The 21,832-nt window shown below is 44.7% G+C and overlaps 1 protein-coding gene and 1 pseudogene across 2 annotated transcripts in view; one reads left to right on the forward strand and one right to left on the reverse strand.

Moving 5' to 3' along the window:
• Zbtb40 (zinc finger and BTB domain containing 40) overlaps nt 1-1,006 on the reverse strand; it is a 66,249-nt gene extending 65,243 nt beyond the window's left edge. For both annotated transcript variants that reach the window (XM_051173573.1, XM_051173572.1), the window contains exon 1: nt 858-1,006. The gene's annotated coding sequence lies outside the window, so the exon portion shown is untranslated. The remainder of the gene's footprint in view (nt 1-857) is intronic.
• A 15,722-nt stretch (nt 1,007-16,728) lies between these two features.
• LOC127213269 (peptidyl-prolyl cis-trans isomerase-like 3) lies at nt 16,729-17,248 on the forward strand (annotated as a pseudogene).
• The last annotated feature ends 4,584 nt before the right edge of the window (nt 17,249-21,832 follow it).

Below are 21,832 nucleotides of genomic sequence, written 5' to 3' on the forward strand. Positions count from 1 at the left end.
AGGGGGCAACCTAGGCTACAGGGCATTCCCAGTGACAGGCTCAAATTGCCAGCCCTATAACCTAGTACATCCTAAAACAGCTTAACCATACTTCTTTTGCAGAAGAAAAATACTTGCAACGTTATGCATAGACATAAAGTGGATGGTCTATTGCGCGCACTGGGCAGATGATAACATCGCAAAGCATGAGAAACTACTAGCTTGACAGTGTCATGGGAGCCAGGATAGTGTCAACTGCACACTACTAGCTCAATCTACTTGTGTCTCGGGCCAGACTTGGCAAACTTCTGTAAAGCGTCAAAGAGAAATGGCTCCGGCTTTATGGGCCTTTCCATCAAAGCAGAATAGAAGCCAAGCAACTGCAAGCTCTCCCCCGCCCAACGGCGGGCAGAAGGCCAGACAACACATAAACAATGAACATGGCTGCATCTCGGTGCAAGTTCACTTTTGGGAACTGAAGTTTTATTCCACACGACATCTATTTCCCCACAACTATTTTAAAACGGATAAACCATTCTTGTCTCTCAGTAAACAAAAGCTGAGAGCAGGGACCCGGAGGGAGCCCTGGGAGCGCGGACCACCGCTGGCCCGTAGCACGGAGCTGGGTAACAATGCCCGCAGTTGCCAGGCAGGATCCCGCGTCTCGACGACCGAGACTACGCCCGAGGTGAGGGCCATCCCCGGGCCACGTCCAGGGGACAGAGGCAGCTGTGACCGACGCGAGCCCGGCGGAGATCGCCACGTGCGTAGCCCGCAGTGCGCAAGGGTCCCGGGCTGCCCCTCACTCGGGGAGTCTCCCGGACCGCCGCCGCGACAGGGGTCTCCACGCAGAGTCCCAGCGCCGTTTCTATGGTTACCTGTTCAGTACCGATTCAAACTGCCGTTCTTTATTGACAGCGCCATAGAGGACACGAACACTCCTGCCCGAAGGGAACAATAAAGCTTTCTCCATTCAACAGCGCCAGAGACGCCAAAAGGGAGCCATCTTGGGGCCGGGGACGCTGAGGGGAGTGGCCCGGATGTGCTCGCTCCATACTCACGTGGTGCGAGTGGTCTCGCGAGAGGGCGGCGCCTGCATCACGTGAGCACTCTCCACCAATGGTAGGATCCCAAGGCAAGCTAGCGCCTAGTCTAGTCTCGACCTCTGACCTGCGCCACAGTGCTTGGTAGAAGTTTACCTCGAATGAAGTTTATTGGGGCAACTCTTAGGTTAGCAGCGAGGACACAACAAAGGCTTCTTAACGTTTTCCGTAACAGCAAACGCGGTCACGTGCGGGGCTTGGGCGCGACTGATGCCTGGACTGGGCTTGGATGTTGGCAGTGATTCTTTTACCCGTGTTCTCTTGTTTTGCTCACAGCCCCTCACACTCTTAGAACCCCGATCCTGGCGTCCTGGCAGTCAAACGTTTGTGTGTCGGATTCATTAGTCCCATTGGCACTGGCCAATGAACGCTGTCCCTGCATCACACGCAGACGTTTTGTCCCTGCTACCGATGCCCGGATCCAAGCTTCTCGTTGCAGTATCGAGCTCCCTCTGTGATTACAGCTGTTCTATCGGCAGTGACAACATTCGTTGGTCCCCAGCGTAGTTGCTGTCAGCTTGACTCAAAGCAATGCCGTTTTAAGACAGAAATTCAATTCATCGAGCAGAGCTGTCACTGGAATCGCTGCTGTCACCTGTCCTGTAGTACTTACTGTCATTGTGCGGTTTGCACATGCTGCCAGGGACTATAAACTTCGAACAGTTCTGCTCATTAGAGCACCCTGGCCAGCTGTTCTAGCTCATTTCTGTTATGATAAAACACCCTGACAAAAGTAACATAATGATTCAGGCTTGGTGGCCCACTCTTTAATCCTGGTGCAGCCAGAGGCAGGCCGATCTCTGTGAATTTGAGGCTAGCTTGCTTGTTCTACAGGAGTTCCAGGACACCCAGAGCTACATAGTTAGATGAAGGAAGAGGACCAAGGGGAGAAAGATTTATTTCAGCTTATAATTGAAAATTAGTCCATTGCTTTCGAGAAGTCAAAGCAAGATAAGGACAAGAAGTCAAAGCAAGATAAAGGCAAGAAAAAGATGCATCACATCCACAGTCTAAGAGCAGAGAGAAGTGAACGCTTATTTGCTTGTGCTCAGTTGAATTTCTTACACACTCCCCTTGTCTGGGGAATGTTGTCACCCACAGTGGGCTGGGTCTTCTGACATTGGTTAAGTAAAGACACCCCCTCACCACACACACACACACACACACACCACAGACATAGAGAGCAACCCAATGAAGACAGTCCCTTAGTGAGGCATTCTTCCCAGTTAAGTCTAGGTGTGTCAGGTTGACAAAGCTAAACATCACACCAGTTGTCACCTGTCAGTTGTTCACCCTGTCATCACTCAGCTATTCTTAACCACAGTCAAACCAGCATTTAACGGCCCCGCCTAGGACACAGTCACCTTTTCAGTCACTCTCGCTGTTATCCTCACAGGTCACCATCACCTTCAGCATCAGATTTGTCACTTTTGTAGCCTCTAGACCTTCACCTACAGCTGTTGTGACTACTGAGCCCTCCCCCCCCCCACATCCCCGGCTTCACTTATAGCAGGAGCCCCACAATATAGACTGTTGTGCTCAGCACATAGGTGATCCACAAAAAGCGGTAAAGCGGCGGCCACTGGGCCTTATGTTAATGTGGTTGGCTTGCATCTCGAGCAACGGATATAAGTCTTAAGGTCCTCTGCTCAACCAGGTTCTGCCTCACATAAGGGGTAAAAGGCGAGATCAAAAGAGGTCACCATGTACACAGAATTTTCATGACTTGGTGACAGAAAATAGGTTTGTTTGTTTGTTTGTTTGTTTTAATTTCCCTAGTCCTGGGGATCAAACCCAGGGCCTTGTAAATGGTACCCAAAGGCTCTACCACCAAGCTTCATCTCCTAATCCCAAGAATAGGATTTTAAAAAGCTTTTTTTCCTTATTTTAAAAGGAAGATATGAGATCAGGCAAAAAGTCTTAGCAGGTAAAGTCGGTGTCACCAAGCTGGATGACCCCACATGCTGAAAGAAAAATAACTGACAACCCCACAGATTGTCCTCTGACCTCCACAGCGCTGTGGCACATGTCTATCCATACACAAATAATCTACATGTAATAAAAAGACTCCATTGCCAGTGAGACGAGACAGTGAATAAAAGCTCTTCTCACACAAGCTTAACCTGGGATCAATCACCAACATCCGCGGGGAGGAGAAAACCTCTCTCCACATATGTGTACTATGCCCACACACATCATCATACATGAATAATGGAAATTAGGGTGATGGCCAGGAGTGGTAGTGCACTCCTGCAATTCCAGCACTTGGGATGCAGAGGCAAGCAAATCTCTCTGAGTTTGAGGCCAACCTGTCTGCAAAACAAGTTCTAGGACAGCCAGGGCTCCAGGGCTCTGTTACACAGAGAAACCCTGTCTGGAAACCACCCCCCCCCAATTAGAATAACAGGAAATGCCTTCCCTAGTACACATTCATACAAACACACACACACACACACACAGACAGACAGAGAGAGAGAGAGAGAGGCAGAGAGAGAGAGAGAGAGCCTTAACTGCAGTGTCCTGGTAACATTTACTTGAAGTTTTAGGTTGAGTATCCCTAATCCAAGAATATGAAATCCACTCAAGACTTTCCAGTGTTAATACAACATCATGAATAGAAAATTCCACACCAGATCTGTGGCAGGTTACAGTTAAAACGGGTGAAGAAAGGTCTAAAGAGCAATGGCTTAGTGATTAAGAGCAATGGCTGTTGTAACATAAGTTCTAATAGGTTTTAACAAAAGCCCAGAGTCAGATATAGGAGGAAATGCTGAGAGATCAGAGAGAAGAAGGAACAAGTCAAAGCTACCTTTACCCCACTAGCTTCTTAGCAGAAAAGAGCAAGTTCCTGTTTCCTCCAGCCTATATTCCTTTATCCGGCCAGCCATCTCACTTCCTGTCTGTCTGTATAGACCTCTGTGGTTAACTAGTGGCAAACTCCACCCTCTGCTCTTCAGACACGCTTTATTTGTACAAACAATATATCACCATAGGCTGTTCTTCCAGAGGACCTAGGTTCAATTTCCAGCACCCACGAGGTGGCTTACATCCATCTGTAACTCCTGCGCCAGGGGACCTGATATCATCTTCTAGTCCCTCAGGCAACAGATACCCACACAGTATACAAACATACATGCAGATGAAACAACACACACATACACATACAATGTGTACTGACCATCTGATTTTATATAGCCTTCAGTCTATGTATGTAAGGAGTACATGAAGTACCCATGACTTCCTGATCCAGTTCCCCTGATTTCTCATGTGTGGAGAATATTCCAAATACAAATATTCCAAATCTGAAACCTAAAATACTTCTAGTCCCGAGCAACTTGCATGAGACATTTTTTAGAATATCTTTTGCTTATTCTTCAGCAATTTCGGACATGTAAACATCTTAACCATATGTACCCCCACTCCCCCCCAGCCCCACCTCACCCCTGGACATCCCCTCCCACCTTCATGTTTTTTTTTTTAATTTTTGTAACCCACTGAGTCCAATTAGTGCTGGCTGCCTGATGGAATCCCAACTGATCTTGTGCAGGTAACCATGAGTGCATGGGTGCAATGGCCATGTCCTTGGAGGCAGGGTTGATGCATGTGTGTCTGACGTCATGCTAATCATCCAATAGACACTCCCAGCACTTTAACCAGTCCTGCATCTCTGTAGTGACTGCTGCCCACTGCAGAAAGAGGCATTTCTGGCCAAGGCCAAGAGGAGCACTAAGCATGAGACAGTCTTCTGGAACTGACTTGCCTGTAGTTCAGGAAGAGGAGCACAGGAGGTCTGGGAGTAGGTTCCACAATCGAATATGTGCCCTGTATGTGAACCTGTATTTCAAAACAGCAAAACTGTGGCTGAGCACAGTGGCACATGTCTGCGGTCACAGCTACTCAAGAGGTTGAGCCAGTTGGATCGCTTGAGCCCAGGAGTTTAAGGCAGTATGGATACGTAGGAGGACCCTGTCTGGAGGAGGAGGGTGGAGAGTGGAGGAAGCATAGCATTACAGAGAGCACTGCCCCTGACTTCTGGCTGATTGCCCCCATGGAAGAATAAGAAAACCATGTCTGGACCTTCTAATACGGTAGCCTCACTTTTCCGGCGAGTGACAACAGCTTTTGTAAAAATTACAGGAGCTTTCCCATTGGTAGAAATTTGGCCTTGATGGGTAAGACACTTGGGGAGTTTTCAACTACATCTACCTTAATAGAGTTGGTCCTTGGGCCACTGCCCTTTGTAAGATAACCAAGATGGTTCTAGTTAATCCATCCACTGTGAAGTCTCAGGAATGTGGGTCAGTGCTAGAGCCCTCGATTATTATTCAAGTGACCCCGTTTGATCCCCATCACCCCCCAAAAATGAACAAAATGAAAAGCTACCATTTCCACAGTGTTGAACATATACCAAGAACACCGAAGAGGGAGTTAAGGGAGCCATTGGCATTTCACTGCTGATGAGAGCAGTTGTCGTTTATCTCTTTATGTCTCCCTGATGCATGCCACGCCACACGTGTGTCTAGAGTATCTCATTGAATTCTTATAACCACTCAGTGACCTTGGTATTGTGAGGCTGGAACGATAGCTCAGCAAGCACTTAAGAACAGTTATGGCTCTTGAAGAGGACTTAAATTTGATTCCCAGTACTTATATCAGGCAATTCACAACCAAATACAACTCCAGCTCTAAGGAATATGATGCCTTCTTCTGGCTTCTGTGGGCACCTGTACTCATGGGCACATACTCCCTCCCCCAACACACATAGGTGCATAATTAAAATAAATCTTTTTTAAAAGAGGAAACTGACTCAAATAAAGAAAATAATTTGCCTACAAACACACAGTTCTTCAAGGTTTTAGGTGTTAAACTGGGAGGGCTGACTTCAGATTCTGTACATCCTTCAACCTTGCATATTAACTTAAGCTTTTATGTAATAAATATGTTCATTGTAAGGAATGGGAAGATTTCAGAAAAACATGGAGATAGTGGGAGGCCAGTGATTGTAAATCCCACTTAGCTCCACCCTGCCATTAGAGCTGAGCATCTCTCCATCTCTGGACATATTTACATTAGTGGGTGCCTGTGGAGATAATGACAATTGATGATAGCTTCTGTCCACTGATCATGATGTGTTGGGCATTATTCTAAGCTCTTTCCATGAACCAACATACTTCATTTACTCAGAGAGAGGTGGAGAGACATCATGTTATTTAAATGAGCTCGTTGGACATATCCAGGATTCACAGCAGCCAACCACCTGCTGATGTCTTCCCCCAAATCCGGTTCCTTCCTCAGTGGCATTGCTGACTTCCAATCAAATCCCAAGCCTAGAGTCCTGCTCTGCAAAAACTGAGTCTTTAAATAGCATTTTCCATGCAGCTGCTGCCGGGTCAGCTGTCTCTGCTGCTCCCCAAGGCAGTGGTGTTATTTGTGGAATCAAAGTCTGCTGCAGGCTGCACGCATGCTTTGTGTTAGTTAGAGCAGGTATCCGGGCTTCAAGTCCCCCTTCCTTCTTTTCCAAGTGTTAGTTTCTCTGTCCTTCTCTTGGGTCCCAGAGAAGCCTGGTCTTCAGATCTTGCCCAGTGGCCCCCTCAGTCCCAGATGGTGCTGTTGTTGGAATTTGTCAAATACCTCAGAAAGGTCAGCTGCTGCTCATCTGTCCTAGAAGACAAAAGACAAAAGGGCGGTCGTCTTGCTCCAGCTGCAATGCCCAGCCTGGAGCCCTGTGCCTGCTGATATATTATAGATGAATTTGGTGTCTCAGTTGGGCCCAAGGCCAAAGGCGCTCTCACATTCATAATGCTTGAATCAGTGTCTGTGCTGGCACAGTGTTCAAGCCCTTCATGTTTGTCTCACCCAAAATCCGAGGGGTGTTTTTCCCCTCAAGCCTGTTTTTTCTCTTCAGCTCAGAGAGGATGCCCCCATCTGCCATTCTCCTTAACATTTCTCTTTCTAGCCTTCAACCAGTCATCATCTCCTGTGGATTTTACCTCTGACTTGATGTCCAGCACCACAGGCACGCAGACAAGTTTACACACACACACACACACACACACACACACACACACACACACACGTGTGTACACAAACACTCATGGAGAGAGATTGTTTAAAATCTCTATCATCTGAGCCTTCAGTGATATATCTGTCTGGGGAGAGGTCACTGGGGATGGAGCATGGCAGTGTTCACAACCGTAAGTATAATCTTTTTGCTGGCGTAGGGCTTTGCCTTGGAGTTGATGGCTGGTGACCGATCAGGGTGTTAATTGCTGATGCTTGGAGTTACTGGCAAGTTCTTAGAACAAGACAACAGTGACTCTTCTGGCTAGTTTGATGTCAGCTTGACAAAGCTAACGTTACCTGAGAGGAGGAAACATCAACTAAGAAAATGCCTCCAGAAGATTGGGCAGCAGGCAAGCCTGTGGGGTATTTTCTTAATTGGTGAGGGAGGGGCAAGTCCATTGTGGGTAATGCTGCCCTGGTCTGGTGGTCCTGAGTTCTATAAGGCAGCAACTGAGCAAGCCATGAGGAACAAGTTAGTAAGAAGCACCCCTCCTTCTGCATCAGCCTCTGCCTCCAGATTCCGGCCTTGCTTCAGTCCCTGCCTTCACTACTTTTCATGATGAGTTGGTATACTGAACTGTGTGAAATAAACTCTTTCCTTCCCAAGTTGCTTTTGGTCACAGTGTTTCATTACAGCAATGGTAACCCCAAGTGAGACAGTGGCCTTCAGTGCATTGATTGACTTACAGTGCTAGGAATTGAAGCAGGACTTCTTGCATACAAATGCCCCACGACTGAATTACATCACAGTCCTTAGCTGACAGTACTGACATACGCACCAAAACAGCAGTAATCTCCTGCATAACTAGGTACGTTGCCAATAGCAGTATTTTGAAAGGAATCTTTATTTCCCCCTCAACAGTGGGTTTAAAATATTCAGTAATTCACATTGAAAACAGATGTGCACTTGTCAAGACTTGTTCTGTACCTGGAACACAAGCAAAGGAGAGATTTCCTATAATTCTTTTTAAAATTATGTTTATAAACTTTATTATAAAAACCCTTGAAAATAAATAAAAACGTCACATACCAAAATTAACCAGACCCAAAGTTTATACAACTCAGTGAACATCTGTGCATTCAGAGCAGAAGATGTGGAACCACACCTTAAAATTTACACATCTGGACTCAAATATGTTTTATGTTCTTAACCTCCCCTAAAACCAAAACAAAAGTCCATGAGTTAGAACTAAAAAACCAGTTATCTCTATCTCCTCCTTCATAACCCTGCTCGTTGCCTTCGGTCAATCCTCCCTCATTCCCTACATATCCATCCTGTCTTATTTCCCTCTCTTCATGTTACACTGCACCCACATGTGCATTGGCTTACACATATGCATATACAATTGGCTAGATTCCACATACGAGAGACAGCATGTGGTTTATCTCTGAGGTTGTGTGATCTTGCTTAATATCTTTCATTCAAGTCCATACATTTTCCTGCCAAGTTTTTAACTTCATTTTATTTAGAGCTAAGAAGTGACCCATTTTATATATGTACAAAATTTCCATTATCCATTCATCTCTGATTGTTTCGATTCTTTCCACATCTTCTCCAACATTTATCATCAGATATTTTTGATGATAGCCATGCTGACTAGAGTGAGGTGGCATTTCACAATAGTAGTTTTAACTTGCATTTTCCTGGGGGCTAGGGATATTGAACACTTTTTTTTTTTTTGAGATAGGTTTCTCTGTGTAGCCCTGGCTGTCCTGGAACTCACTCTGTAGCCTAGGCTAGCCTCAAACTCTGAGATCTGCCTGCCTCTGCTTCTCTAGTGTTGAGATTGAAGACATGTGCCACCAACCATCCAGCACTGAATACTTTTAAAAGTACCCATTAGCCATTTGCCAGCCTGCCTTCCTTTTTTCCTTCCTTCCTTCCTTCCTGCCTTCCTTCCTTCCTTCTGTTCTTCCTTTCTATTCAGCTCATTTGCCCATGTGTTGACTGGGTATTTAATTTCTGCATTATTTGTAATTTCTACACATTAGCCCTTATTTGAAGTGCAGCTGGTTAAGATTTTTCTCCACTCTGGGCTGTCTGTTAACTCTACTGATGATGTCCTTTTCTGTAGAAGAACTTTTTATACTCATATATCTGTTGATACTGGGGTTACTTTCTGTGATGTTGGTGTTCTATTTAAAAAGTTATTTCCATAGTAATGCATTTATCTCAGCACTAGAGAGGCAGAGGCGGGTGGATCTCTTTGAGTTCTGGTCTACAGAGCAAGTTCCAGGACATCCAGGGCTACACAGAGGAACACTCTCTCAATAAATAAATAAATACATAAATAAATAAATAGTTTGTGCCTACTTCAATATCTTAAAGGGGGATTACTCTATTGTGCTTTCTGCTAGAAGTTTCAGTGTTTCTAGTTTTTAAATTAAGGCCTTTGATCTATTTTGAACTGGTTTTTGTACAAAGTAAAAGAATCTGATTTTATTCTCCTGCAGGCAAAGTCCATTTTGTCAGCACCATCTGTTGAACAGGCCAACTTTTTCAAAGTATGTTTCTGCCTTCTTTGTCATGAATTAGGTGGGAATTTGCCATTTTATTTCCAGGGCCTCTATTCTGTTTATTGGTCTTCCTTTATCTCTCCCCCCATCCCCCAAGACAAGGTTTCTCTGTCCTGGCTTTCCTGGAACTCACTCTATAAACCAGGCTGGCCTTGAACTTAGAGATCTGCCTGCCTCCGCCTCCTGAGTGCTGAGATTGAAGGTGTGTGCCACCATCACCAGGCACATCACCTTTTATGTTTAAGCCAGTCTGTCGTTATTGCTATAGCTCTGTAGAATAATTACACCCTAGCATTGTTCTTTCTCCTTAAGATTGCTTTGACTATTTGTGGTATTTTGTGGTTCCATTTGAATTTGTACATTAATTTTTCTAAACCTGTGAGGTAGAGCATGGGAGTTTTGCTAAGTATTGCATTAAGTCTGCGTATTCTGAAGGGAAAGGTACCCTGACTGTTGGGAGCCAGGCTATACCTACAGCTGTGAAGGGAAGGTATCCTGGATACTTGTAACTGTGCAGCAAAGGTGTCCTGACTGTCAGGATATAAATATAGCTGTGTTCGGTGGGCCATGGTTTCCCCTCAGGAATGTAGCAACCCTGCTCCTCTCTGAGAGAGCAGTTACAGTCAGGTCTGCTCTACTCTGCTCGGGAGAAAGTTGTTACTTCCCTGCTTCACTCTTCGAAGGTGGACCCCTCCGCAGAAATGTAACAGTTTGCTTCTGCTCTAGTGGAAGTTGTTACTTCTCTGGTCCCGCCACTAAGGAAGTTTGCCAGCAGAGATGTCCATTGCTTTTCCATTCTGTTCCACTCTGGTTAAAGAAGGTCTTCACCCAGAATTCATTCAAGAGATTTATTGGGAAGGAGGAATCCAGGGTAGTGGCTGTCTCTGCCAGGGTAGAAAAAGGCATCCCCCAACTGAATAGGCACAGGACTTACATAGGGCTTCTTAGGGGTGGAGTTTTTCCAGGGTGAAAATTTTCAGAGTGGGAATTCATCATACTTCAATCCCTGAGTTTGGACAAACTCAGAGACGGGCTGAACTTCACACTCAGGAACTGGTTGGGCTTGTGCTCAGAGATTGGTTGTTTTTTGTGCTGAGTTGGTCAGGGGCAGAGTGTGTTTCTTTAGTGCTGGTTTCTGAGTCAAAGTGTAATTCTATCACTGGCTCTTTTTAACCTTTTGGCTGTGGTTTCAGGGCCAGGGTGTGTTTCTTTGACTGGCCCTCTTTACCCTACATACGTGACCCTTGCTGCCCTGGAACTCACTATATAGACCAGCCTGGCTTAGAACTCACAGAGCTCCACCTGTGTCTGCACATTCTATAATTCTTTAAGATTCCAGTTTTCATAATGGTAAATGAGTCTTGGCTTCTATGGTGGTTAATATTGATCATCAAATTGACTGGATCTAGAATTGCCTAGGTGATAAACCTCTGAGTAATCTCTGGGTGCACTTGTGAAGGATTGCCTAGGTTAGGCTGACTAGGGTAAGACGACCACCCTAAGTGTGGTTAGCACTATCCCCCAGATGCTGTCCTGGACTGCACAAAAAGGAGGAAGCAAGCCTGGACTTCATTCTCTGCTTCTTGACTGTGGACACAGTGTGACCAGCTACTTCCTGTTCCTATTGCTTTGAGTTCCTGTTGTGATGACCTATATATACCATTAACTGTGAGTTAAAATAATTGCTTTCTACCTCAAGTTGCTTTTGTGTGGGTATTTTTTTTATCATGGTAACAGGAAAATGAACAGCTCTGATTTGGACCACCTGCATTGGCCCCTCATATGTCCGCCTGTGATGTGACACTAGCCTTGACTTCTCTATAGGTGAGGCAGTCCTTGATGACTTCTTCCAGTGGATGTCGTTCCTCCCCATCAGGACTCCTTTATGTCACGTGACTGCTTTCATCAGTGATCAGAGCTATTGCTTCTGGGTCCCTTGTACCTGTGGAATCATGTCTTCTTCTTTTTAAAAAATATATTTATTATTATTATTATTATTATTATTATTATTATTATTATTACATTCCAATCCCAGTTCCCCCTCCCTCCTCTCCTTCCGCTGTTCCCTCCATCCCCTTCGCCTCCCATCTGCTCCTGGGAGAGGGTGAGGCCCCTAGGAAGTTTACTAAGTCTGTCCCATCACCTCATTGAGGCAGAACCAAGACACCTTCCTACCCCTCACACTTCTGAGTCTAGGCTGAGCAAGGCATGTCTCCAAGGGCTCCACTAAGTCAGTTTGTGCATTAGAGTTAGATCTTGGACCCACTGCTAGGGGCCTCATATACTGTCCCAGTCACACCATTGTCACCTATATAAAGGGAGTCTAGTTCTGTCTTATGCAGGTTTCCCATCTCTCAGAACGGAGTCAGTGGTCTCGAACTAGCTCAGGTAGGCAGAATCTGTGGGTTTCCCCACCTCACTCTTCTGTGGAGATGGATTCTTTCCTCAAGCCACACGTACCAACCTCTGGGAGCTTCTGGCCTTTCCTTTCCCATTTTCTCCCAGACAGCACAGAACCTACAAGTTGGGGCATGGCTCTGGTTTAGACTTTGGTTTACAGGAATGTGGCTGGCTTGATCTTCTGTCCAGACCATTCAACATTCCTCTGTATCAACAGTCGGTTTTTCTGTCTATGTTGTTGTTCCTTGCTCACTGAAGAAGTTGTTTTATTATCCATAATTTCCTTCATACAACTTGAGATCCTCAGTCAAGAAGCCTATATTTGGCCTGTTACAGTTCCTGGCTTTCTTGGACTTGAACACACAGAGGCCATGTAGAGTTATTACTTAGTCTAATGTCAGTGTTGTCTTAGTGAATAGGGAGAGAGAAGAAAGAGTGGAGTGACAAGTGTATTTGGATACAGAGGTCAGATGACACAAATTGGTTCAGCACATTATCTCTTCTGGGCATGGTCCATAGCAACACCAAACAATTAAAAAAGCAGCATTAAACAGTCAGTCATCAAAGGTCACCATAGCAGATACAATAATAATGAAAAGGCTTGAACTATTTGAGAATTGCCAAAACATGACTCTGGGACCAAAAATATGCACAAGCTGTTGGAAAAGTGGAGCTGTCAGGCTCGTTCAATGCAGGGCTGCCTCATGCCTTTGATTTACAAAACAAGAGGTACTTCAGGCTCAGGCTCAGGATAGCATAAAGAACTGGTCATACCTCGGAGACGTGTGCTCATCCTGCTCATCTGTTCTATTTCACAACAACAAGGAAATAAAAGCAGCCTAGCTATCCACGGATGGGTAATGAAAATATAACACACACACACACACACACACAGACCCTGGAAGGGGGGAGTAGGATTTCATTCACACAGAGAGGTAGGGGGGGTTTCATTCAGCAATGAAGAGAACCTGAATTAAGAAAGTGCAGGAAAAGAGATGGAAATGGGACCTATATTATAGGTCTCCAGCCTTAGCAAGACAAACTCTCTTGTGCAGATACTAGCTTTGAATTGTAATATGTGTGAATTTATATGGAAGTGAGTAGGGGAAAGTCAGGAAACTATGAAAAGGCCTATCAGATAGGTTGTAGTGGCATCTTGCCTTGCCAGTGATCTCCACACCCTTTGTGCGTGGTTTCAGATGCAGACCCTTTTAAGGTAGAGGTGCTTTGGGCTGGAGTTCTCTTGGGTTGCAGAGAACATCGAGAGCATCGGAAGAGTAGAGACCGCATCTTCTGGAACAGGGTGACCTCGGAGGTTATTTTCTCTTATCTATGTAAGTTCTTCCCATATAAAACACCTATTTATCATTTATCTCGGGCCTGGTGAACACATTTAAACCTGGCTTTAAGTATGATCATCATGTATGTGCCTGGTGCCTTTGGAGGCTAAAGAGGACATTAGATCCCCTGGAACTGGAATTACAAATGGATGTGATTGACCATGTGGGTCAGGTCCTCTGCAAGAGCTCTTAACCACTGAGCCTTCTCTTCAGACCCTTCCAGCATAGTTTTTAATATTATTTTGGGCTTCCTTTAAGTAGGTATGTGGATACATAGCAATTTTACATGTTTATGTGGTCTATTGTAGTATTTCACTACATATGAATAATAATAATTATATCAGGATAGTTAGCATATTATCTCCTGTGTATGAAGTGACAATGTATCATTTCCTTCTTTGGAGGACATTCAGCATCCTCTCTATGAGCTGTGATACTCGGCTACTAACCCTGGTTATTCAACATGTCGAGTCCTCTTATTTTAATTTTGAATCAAGTGAACATATATTACTTGGTTCATTAAAAACAAATGAGAAATATTTATCAAGTAAATAAAAGCAAAAAGAAAGCTAGGACAACAATGCATCCAAATGAACCCAAAGAACCACACACACACACACACAAAAAAAAAATGGTTTAAAAAATCCTTTTTCTGAGGAGACAGGGTGCTGTCATAGCACAGGTTATCCTGATGGTCCAATGTAGTAATACCTTAAATTCCTGGTGGGCTTCCAGAGCAAGGTAAGTGAACTCACAGTGGTAACTGCAGATGGGAACACATCCTCTCAGAAACTGACAGGGAGCAAAAGCAAAGGCATGGAGCATTTGAGCACACTTAATAAACTAGTAGATAAAAACCCCACCCCAAGCCCAGAGCACTGACTATCCCCAATCACACAGAGCCCAGAACATTGGCTATCTCTGACCACAGAACCCAGATCACTGACTATCCCCAATCACACAAGAGTCACAGAAGCAGATCACCTACTGATCTCCAGAAGAATGAATGAATTCCTAAGAGTTAAAGATTTCTGGTCAATTTGCTAAGTGATGAAGGAATCAATAATGAAAAGCTGCACAGGTCTGGAAACTCAAAATCAGGCCTCTATTCCCTGGGGCAAGTGTCAGGGGGAAATTAATATCTAAGACAGAGATGTACAGAAACCAGTAAAATGTAGCCAACATTATTAGGGAACATTATTCCTTTGAATGCATTTCTTAGAAGCCAGGAAGGTAAAAACAGGAGGGTTGCAGAGGGTTCTAGGCCAGCCTGTGGAACATGGTCAGACTTTGTTTCAAAAAAAGCTTAAAAAGAAAAAAAGAAAAAGAAAGAAAGAAAAGAGGTAGAAATGCCACATAAATGACCAGAAGCAGCTTGTGGAGGTGTGGTAGCTTGAAAGAAAATGGCCCACAAAGGGAGTGCACTAGTGAGAGGTGTGGCCTTGTTGGAGTAGGTATGGTCTTGTTGGAGGAAGTGTGTCTGTCACTGTGGAGTCTGCTTTGAGGTCTCATATATGCTCAAACCATGCCCATTGGGGCAGATCACTTCCTGTTGCCTGTGAATCAGGATATAAGAACTCTCAGCTACCTGTCCGCACTGTCTGTCTGCACACTGCCATGCCCCACCATGATGATAATGGACTGAACCTCTGAACTGTAAGCCACGATTAAATGTTTTCCTTTATGAGAATTGCTATGATCACGGTGTCTCTTCACAGCGATAGAAATCCTAACTAAGACAGAAGTAAAGAACCTGTTACAGACTTCTGACTCCAGAGACCTGTATGAGGTTGCAGGGACAGCAGTGGGTTCTTCCTTCCTTCCTTTCTTCTTCTTCCCCCCCCCCTTTTTTCCTTTTTTAATTTAAATTTGAAACAAAGTTATTTTACATGTCAATCCCAGTTCCCTCACCCTCCCATCACCCCCACCAAACCCCAGCCCATCCCCTTTCTATTCTCCAGGGAGGGTGAGGCCTTCCATGGGGAGCCTTCAAAGTCTGTCATATCATTTGGGGCAGGGCCTAGGCCCTCTTCCATGTGTCTAGGCTGAGAAAGTATCCCTCTGTGTAGGATGGGCTCCCAAAGTCCATTCATATACTAGGGATAAATACTGATCCATTACTAGAGGCCCCATAGACTGCCCAGCCCTCCTAACTAACACCCACATTCAGGGCATCTGGGTGGATCCTATGCTGGTTTCTCAGCTATCAGTCTGGGCTCCATGAGCTTCCCCCTTGTTCATATCAACATTTCCGTGGGTTTCTCCAGCTTGGTCTTGACTCCTTTGTTCATCACTCCTCCCTCTCTATAACTATTCCAGGAATTCAGCTAGTGTTTAGTTGTGGGTGTCTGCTTCTGCTTCCATCAGCTACTAGATGAAGGCTCCGGGATGGCATATATAAGGTAGTTGTCAATCTCATTACCATAGAAGGGCATTAAAGGTAGCCTCTCCACTATTGTTTAGATTGTTAGTTGGGTTCATCCTTGTAGCTCTTTAGGCATTTTCCTATTGCCAGATTTCTCCTTAAATCTATAATGGTTCCCTCTATTATGGTATTTCTTTTCTTACTCTCTTCTATTCTTCCCCTTACTCAATCTTCCTGCTCCCTTGTGTCCTCCTCTCCCCTCCTCTTCTCCCCTTCTCTTTCTCCTAGCTCCCTCTCCCCTCCCTCCATGCCCCCAATTTGCTCGGGAGATCTTGTCCCTTTCCCCTTCTCCCGGGGACCATGAATGTCTCCCTTAGTATCCTCCTTGTTTCCTAGCTTTATAGTTTATGCTGGAGAGGATATGGAGAAAAGGGCACACTCCTCCATTGCTGGTGGGAGTGCAAACTCGTAAGCCACTTTGGATTCAGTATGACGGTTCCTCAGGAAAATAGAAATTAGTCTACCTCAAGATCTAGTAACTTCACTCTTAGGCATATACCCAAAAATTGCACATTCATACAACAAGGATATCTGTTCAACTATATTCATAGTAGCAGTATTTGTAATAGCCAGAACCTGGAAGCAACCTAGATGCCCCTCAACTGAAGAATGGACAGAGAAAATGTGGTACATTTACACAACGAAGTACTAAGCAGAAAAACACAATGGAAACCTGAAATTCGAAGGGAAATGGATGGAACTAGAAGAAACCATCCTGAGTGAGGTAACCCAGTCACAAAATGACAAACATGATATGTACTCACTCATATGTGGATTTTAGGCATAGAGCAAAGGATTACCAGCCTACAATTCACTGCTTGGGTTGTTTCTTAGTGCGTTTGTCTGGAGAGCCCTCTTGCTGTCAGATGGGCAGCCAAAAGATTAGAAGCTCATCTTCAGTTTTTCTCTGCAAGGCTTCCTGGAACCATCAAGAGGGAGGATGTCTGTGACATTGCACACAGATGTGGGAAATATCGAAATAGAAGTCTTCTGTGAGAGGACACCCAAAATGTGAAAATTTCTTGGCTCTTTGTGCCAGTAATTACTACAATGGCTGTGTATTTCATAGAAGCATCAAGGGTTTCATGGTTCAAACGGGAGATCCAACAGTTACTGCAAGGGGAGGCAGCAGTACCTGGGGCAAGAAGTTTGAGGAGGATAGAGGATATCTGAAGCACAATGTTAGAGGTGTCGTATCTGTGGCTAATAATGGACCAAATGCCAACGGATCTCAGGTCTTCCTCACCTACGGCAAGCAGCCACATCTAGACATGAAATACACAGTATTTTGAAGGGCAATAGATGCTCTGGGGATTTTGTATGAATTGGAGAAGTTACCAGTAAATGAGAAGACAAACAGACCTCTTAATGATGCACACATTAAGTACATAACTATCCATGCCAATACATTTTCTCTGTAGCTATAACAGGCCTGGACAGATCTCTGGCAGACTCTTCACTGGAACACACCCACTGTGGTTTGTCCAGTTCTGATTATATCAGAGACTGTGGTCCTTCTCGTGTTTACAGTGATGATGTCCATCTGGGAGAGCTGTGGCGTTCACCCCCAGTCCTGAGCATATTCCGTACCCCTGCTGTTGTTCAATATGTTTAATTTAAACACACACACACACACACCACACACACACACACACAAGAACCTGTTACATCTTGCAGGTTGTCCCAGTCCTTTGCTGGGAAAAGCCAGGACAGACACTCAAGGCAGGAACCTGGAAGCAGGAACTGATACAGAGACCATGAAGGAATGCCACTTACTGACTAGCTTCCAGGCTCATGTTCAGTTCAGCTACATTTAGTATACCTCCTAGGTCACCTGCCCATGGGCAACATAATCCTCAGTGTGCTGGCCCCTCCCACATCAACTTTCAATCAAGACAATGCTCCTACCTAACTCTAGTTTCTGTCAAGTTGACCAAAACTAAGCATCACAGCAGATAAGGGTGCTCATTAGGCCAGCCTAATGCCATGACTTCAATCTCTGGGACCCATGGTGGAAGGAGAGAACCAACTCCAGGGAGTCGTTCTCTGACCTCCACATTCTATCTGGGGTGTGCCCCCGGTCCATTTTAAACAAAGAAATGAAGACAGGCAATTCCTGATAAAGGGAGAGCACATACAGCCCAGGATGGGGCTGGAGAGGTGGCTCAGCAGTTAGAGCTCATCTGCTCTTGCAGAAGACCCAGCTGGGAACCAACACTTAAACTCCAGTGGCTCCAGCTCCTAGGGATCTGATTCCCTATTCTGGCTTCCTGCAGCACCTGCACACACATAGCACACTGTATCGATACATAAAAAATAAAATAATAGGTGGCTGCTACAGAACCATTTGTACACAACAGCAAGAGTTTTTCTGTGGTAGGGTCTGAGCTATAGTGATGGGGATGATCATGATGATGCAGACAAAGAAGGAAAAGAAGGAGGAAGAAGATGGAGGAGGAGGAAGAGTTATTAACCCAAACCATTTAAAAAATAGTCTGTTGTCTCTGGCAACAAGAGGCCCCAATTCAAGGACTTGTGTTAAAGTCATCAAAGCCAAGTTTCTTTCTATCCTCAGTGCGTTATCTTAATCTGCACACTGGCTCTCCTCTTAGACACAAGATGGCTATAGTAGTTCCAAACTTCACATCATCACAGGCATGGTCACTACCAGAAAAGGGAATCTTTTTTTTTTCCCTTTCATTCTGCTTTCCTATTTTTGTCATAGAATCAAAAAATAGATAAACGAAAAATTAAAAGAAAATCCTCTTTCCTCAAAATCTGTTCTGCTTCCTTGGATCTGACATTCCCATCTAACCCTGTCACTGGCTAGAAAAGGGGCCCACCATTTCCACGGAAGCTGAATCTGCGATCCTCTGCAAGACTTGGTGAACCAAAGTCTCCCCTGAAATGTATGACTGAGTAAAGAAAGATGGAGGGTATCAGGATAACTTCAGGAGAGGCAATCGGCCATGTTAGGAACAGAGTGTGCCAACTTTTTTGAAAATCTAAAATAATGGATACATTCTTTGGGGAAAAATGTTGAAATGACAAATAAGTACAAGGCAAATAAAATGGAATAAAACATTCTTTGCTTCATCCATTTATTCAATAATTTAATCATTGAGTGCCTGTTAATTCTAGCCACTATTTCGATTCAAACACCATCAGTAACCATCCCTAGGCTTAATCAAACTGTCATCAGGTCAGGGAGATTTTGCAGGCAAATTCTACCAAACTTCTCCCGAACAACTCATTTCTATTTCTCCAAAGAATTTTACAGAGAATAAAGGACACAGTCTCCCAATTAATTGTTAAATCTAGTTAAACCAAATTACAACTAAATAGGTACTGTATGAGAAGACTATTATAAATCAGCCTATAGCTACAAATTGGAAATTCACAATTAAAAATCAAGTAGGGTTTATTTAGAATCAGGTGAATATACCAAGATTCATTAGAGAAAAGTTATACTAGATACAGGAAAAGCATCAAGTTGTGGTTAAAGTAGTTTTCTTGCCCTGATAATTCTCTCTATCAAAAGCCTATGGGGCTGGAGAGAATGCTTAGCAGTTAAAAGCACTGGCTGCTCTTCCAGAGATCTTGAGTTCAATTCCCAGCCACCACATGGTGACCCACAACCATCTCTAGTGGGATCTAATTCTCTCTTCTGGCATAAAGTTGATAGAGCACCCATATACATAAAATACATAAATAGATCTTTTTTTTAAAAGCCCACAGTAAAGCTGGGCATATTGACATATGCTTTTAAGTCCAACACTCAGAAGGCAGAGGCAGGTGGATCTCTGTGAATTGAGGTCAGCTTGGTCTTTATAGTGAGTTTCGGATCCGTCAGGGCTACATAGTGAGACCCTGTTGCAAAAACACTCCTCCCCCCAAAATCCTTCAAGATCCACTGCAGTTAGATGTTGTGGTCCACACCTATAATGCCAGCATTTGAAAGATGAGGCAGAAGGATCAGGAGTACATGAGCATCTTTGGCTACATGAGTTGTTCCCCCATTCCTCACTGTTGGAGCGCAATATTTACTTTGTGCCGCTGTACATTGGGAAAGTTTTAAGTTTTTACAGGAGCTCACAGCTCAGAGCAAACGCCTTAGATCTCTGCAGAGTCTGTGAGCTTTTTGAATGGTGCTGGCACTCTTGGGACCATAAGGATTTTTAAAAACCGGGCAGAATGCATTTTGCATTGTGCAATGGCTATGCACTTGGTGTGGAGTGTTACGATGTGAGTGTGAAAGCCCTCCCTCCTGCCATGTGTAAGAAGACAAGCTAGTGGTACCATTTTGGGAGGCTGTGGGACCTTTAGGAGGTAGGGTCTGAGCAGTGGAGGTGTGTGTTGCTGGAGATGGGTCTCTAAAGGTCACATACTGGCTGTGCTAGATAGTTTTATGTCAACATGACACAAGTTATAGTCATATGAGAGGAGGGAACTTCAATTGAGAAAATGCCTTCATAATATCAAGGTTCAAGCAAGCCTTTAGGGCATTTTCTTAACTAGTGATTGATGCTGGGGCATAGTCCATTGTGGGTAGGACCACATTGTGGGTAGGAGTGAAAATTGGTCCAGCCAGTTTGGAAAGCAGGTGTAGCCATATGCTGTCTAGTGCCATGGACCACTTTGTTGTAGCACAAGTTCTAGTAGATCTTACTAATAAGAACTCAGAGACAGATATTGGGGCTAAAGCTGAAGATCGGAGAAGCAAAGCGGCCAGCCACTTGAGAGCTCAGACTGAAAGGGTGATCCTGCCCTCAGACTGCATCTCCAGACGGCATCTTCTTCACCAAACCTCAGACTGCCCTGAGCTCCTGTCTCCTCCTGCCTTATCTTCCTTTCTAGTGCTGGGATTAAAGGTGTGGGATCCCAAGTGTTAAGATCACCTTCGTGTGAGCTACTTCTCTTTTAGACTGGATCAATTTTGTGTAGCTCAGGGTGACTGCAAATTAAGTGATCTGTCTGCCTCTGTCTCTTGAATTCTGGGATTAAGGGTGTGTGCCACCACTGCCTGACTTCTGTGGCTAACTGGCGTGGCTAGCTTTGCACTCTGATCTTCAGGCAAGCTTTATTTGTCAGATCATAAACAAACTATCACCACACTCTATATCACAGATCCCAGCTGTGTCCAGCCTTAAGGAAGCATCTGACCTAAACTCCCAGAAATGAATCACAGCGTTGCTACACCAGCACTCTGGGATGCAGCTTCAGTGTTCTTCAGTAGGGAATTATTCAATAAAACATAATGTGCATGACTGAAGAACCCAGTGTCACTGCCAAAAGGACTAAGCACACACCAGTCAACATCAGTGTACCTAAAAGAAAGGGAACGACAGACATGTGGCAGTTATGTTCACTAAACACACACTAGACAATCAAGAAAGTTGTTTAGCTAAGTAGCTACGTGTGCTCAAAATGTAAATGTGTCTGTATGCACAGACAAACTGACAGAAAGCCTGAGAATCATACCTATGGGATGAGAGGGATGGGGCAGGAAATAAGAGACAGATGGTAAAAGATGGGATTGAAGAATAAAATACTAAATCAAATGGTAAGTCTGGGACTACTGAAACCTCAGAAGAGCAGATATGAGCTCCATTCATCTTTGTTTTTTAAATCTTTTTGAGCTAGGATCTCAGGTAGCCCAGGCAACATGCAGAGCCCCAACTCACTGCAGAGCAAAGGATGACCTCGAACTTCTTATCCTTTGGCTCCGACCTCCCCAGCACTGGAATTGCAGGCCCAGTGCCGAAGATGGAACCAGGGCCCCATGAATGCCAGACGTGCACTCTGCTAGCTGGGCCCTTTCCTCAAACCCTCAGTTCATTTTTCAAGTCAGCAAGCATGAGTGTTGCAGACACCTGGATGCTTAATAATAGTTCTGAGAGAGAGAGCCTTGCCACAGAGTCCAGACTGACCTGGGACTCATAATCCTCCTGCCTCATCATCACGGGTGCTGGTATTATAGGCATTCACTACTGTGCCCAGCTAAT

The sequence above is a fragment of the Phodopus roborovskii genome, unplaced genomic scaffold, assembly GCF_943737965.1.
Source record: "Phodopus roborovskii unplaced genomic scaffold, PHOROB, whole genome shotgun sequence".
NCBI lineage: Eukaryota > Metazoa > Chordata > Mammalia > Rodentia > Cricetidae > Phodopus > Phodopus roborovskii.